Source organism: Hipposideros armiger, unplaced genomic scaffold (genome assembly GCF_001890085.2).
Source record: "Hipposideros armiger isolate ML-2016 unplaced genomic scaffold, ASM189008v1 scaffold_76, whole genome shotgun sequence".
In the NCBI taxonomy this organism is placed as follows: domain Eukaryota; kingdom Metazoa; phylum Chordata; class Mammalia; order Chiroptera; family Hipposideridae; genus Hipposideros; species Hipposideros armiger.
In genome coordinates this window covers 2,359,662-2,362,727 of record NW_017731426.1, presented here as the reverse complement: position 1 = coordinate 2,362,727, position 3,066 = coordinate 2,359,662, and the positions used below count along the sequence as shown (strand labels likewise).

Genomic DNA, 3,066 nt, shown 5'->3' with positions numbered 1-3,066 from the left:
AAAACATAAAAAAGTTCCACTTCACTAGTTATAAAAAAAGGAAGTTAATGAGACACTATTTTCAACCCCAAATCGATGGTGGTATGGGAAATGCTTTTCAAAAAAGCTAAATTTTTATCAATTTTGTAAATTACTTTAAAAGCCCTCTGAAATACTAATTTCAAAGAAATATTATGAGATGCAGGTCATGCCTCATGTATAAAGATGTTCACTGTAGCATTTTTAACAGAAAAATGGGCAACAAATAAAATGATGGTCAATGAGAAAAGAAAGGTTTAGTGAGTCACAGAACATTCTTAATAGAGATATTATGTAGCCAATTAAAAACATATATGAAGAATATCTGATAATTTGGGATATTTTCACAATATAATGTATTAAAAACACATTTTAGAAGAATAACAAAATGGGAAAATATTGATAATACTAAATTAAAGAGCAGGAATAAGATTATAATCCAAATAAAAACTGATCAATTGTTATTGATCAATTATCAACCATGAAAAGGTCACATAAATCACCAAAACTTTTAGGGCAATTATTTCTAAATGTAATTAATTTCAACATGTTCCAAATGTGCTATAATGAGTAAGTAAAAAAACATTTAAATATATTCATCATGCATTCAAATTACTATTTAAAGAAAGACAATTTTAATGGTATATGGCTTAATCAAACCTCTTATCTCTAAACTAAATGCTATGATGCTTTAAACTCATAAAACTAAAGATTTTAAATGACCCCAGTCACTTTTATTCATGCATAGAGTAACCAACCTAGTTTTAATATTTATAAGTGCTGCATATGTGTCAAAATTTTTTGGCATCACAATTATCAAAGTACAATTTCAAAACGTTATTGATAGAGTACAAATGAACAAATAGTGGATATTAAGACAATTCTTCAATCTCAGTTTTAAGTTTATGGAACTGTATTTGCCTTTCTAACAAACATGACAGCAAAATCGACCTATCAGTAAATATTTACATTATACATTTTATTCTTCAGTGTTTTCAAGTACCTCTTACATTAATCCTAACATTAACCTAACAAGACAATTATTTGCATATTAAAAAAAACCATCAGCTTAAACATATAAATATAAACCAAAATATTTCACTTTTCTGGAAGTGCAAACTCTGCCGTAAGATCAAAGTTCTTTTCTTAACCTAAATATCTATGTGTACACACATACACACACACAAATACAGAAAATACAACATATTTTCAATTCTAAAATACACCAGAAACAATGTCAAAGGAAGTGGAGGAGGGGTGTGCTGGGTAACCACCCCAGGAGCATAAAAGGGAAGATTACACAACTGCCCTCTAAATATTTTTCTGTGTCAAAGACTTCAAAAGTTCAGGAATTATATCAATGACAAATTTTCTGTTAAGAAAAAAGAGGAACATTTCCTATCACTCCATTCTATCTCAAACTCGTATAGGTTGTCATTTTTAAAAAAATCCACCAACCACAAGTATTCCTTTCAATTACATCTTAATACTTAGTAATGGTACTTGTTTTAGGCAATAAAAACACCCCTAACGCAATCAAGAGTACAAAGCAATAGCCACTTCTTCATCTGACAGGTGACTGAATTAAACTTGAATTATATAACCAACCAAAAAAACCAATTGTTTTATATATATATATATATATATATATATATATATATATATATATATATGACAGATAAAGTTTATAAAAACCACTTACAAGTTTTTAGACCAGTAAGAAATAATTTGCACAATGCCAGAATTATATCAAATCATATAAAACTTCTCCCAAGGGTGTTATGTAAGATTCAAATATAGTGACACTACCATTTTAAACTAAAATAATCAGTAGCTAACTTAGAACTACCTTCTTTAAGAAAGTAAAAACAGGAACACACATAACTTTAAATAAGATCAAACGACAATTTGGTCTCAAATATATGTATATGAAGCAGATTTTTTTTTTAATAAACTGATTTTTTATTTTTATTGATGGTTCATTTCCTCATAATGTCCTCAGTGCAGTTGGGAGATCTTTGCAGAATACTTTATCAGAAAAATGTACCAAGTATTATAATTTATATAACATACAAAATGCTAAGAAAATGGCTTAATTTTAAGAGTCAGAAAAATGATCTAACTGAAGCAGTAATAGACAAGTGGCCAGAGACTGAAAAACTGTAAAACTCAAATGCAAGTATGATCAGAGAAACACAAAGTGATTAAAATTGAAACTTCATTGGCTTAAGATCAAACATTTTTAAAAAATAAACACCCAAGGACATTAAGATTACTTCTTCAACAACCCCTCCTTCTTATATTTCCAAAACTCAAATTGTTTCTGTTTTGTAAACATTCCATAACAGCACTGGTAAAACAGGGTTAAAAATATAATTGCAAATATGCAGTTCAAATAATGCACTTCCCGTGTGAACACCACTAGATGATCTTTATCTCCCTAAATATAAACTGGAATCCAGCAACACACTAAAAGTGAAGTTATAATCAAGAACCACAAGTGACGATCACTTTCACAGAAAATTAAGTCCACAGCTACTTAGAGAATCAGAAAAATATAAGAAAACAGTTTGAAGTCAGTACAGAAGTACAACATAAAAGAAACGTTTTTCTTGAAAAATGTGAGAATTTGAGGGTAACAAAATGTAACCCCTCTAGAAGGAGGTAAATTAAATCTAGAACCCAAATGGCGTCCAGCAAGAACATTAGATCTTGAAAATGAATATTGCGCTTGCGCAGCCACCGCCCCGCCAGCTGCACAACTGCAGCTAGAGCCCGACCCGCAAGATCACGTGCTCCCATGCAGCGCCCGCCCGCAGCTCCGCAACCGCGCAGGCGCAAACACAACTCCCGCAGCCGCCATAATGCGGTCTTGACTCTTCAGAAATACAATAGTAATTTAAGAAAACATGGTTCCAACAGCCCCTAGGTTGCACATATACCTTTCGGGTCGCGAGATGAGGGAGGGAGAACCAAGATCTTTCCCAGAGAGCCGTTTCCCGTAGCCGTCCCCAACGCTGCCTCCTCACTCGCGCGCTTCACTCGCCG

General features: G+C 32.2%; 1 protein-coding gene across 1 annotated transcript in view; it reads right to left on the bottom strand.

The window, feature by feature from the left end:
• ATF7IP (activating transcription factor 7 interacting protein) overlaps positions 1-3,060 on the bottom strand; it is a 120,297-nt gene extending 117,237 nt beyond the window's left edge. The window contains exon 1 of the mRNA XM_019643285.1: positions 2,961-3,060. The gene's annotated coding sequence lies outside the window, so the exon portion shown is untranslated. The remainder of the gene's footprint in view (positions 1-2,960) is intronic.
• Between the last annotated feature and the right edge of the window lie 6 nt (positions 3,061-3,066).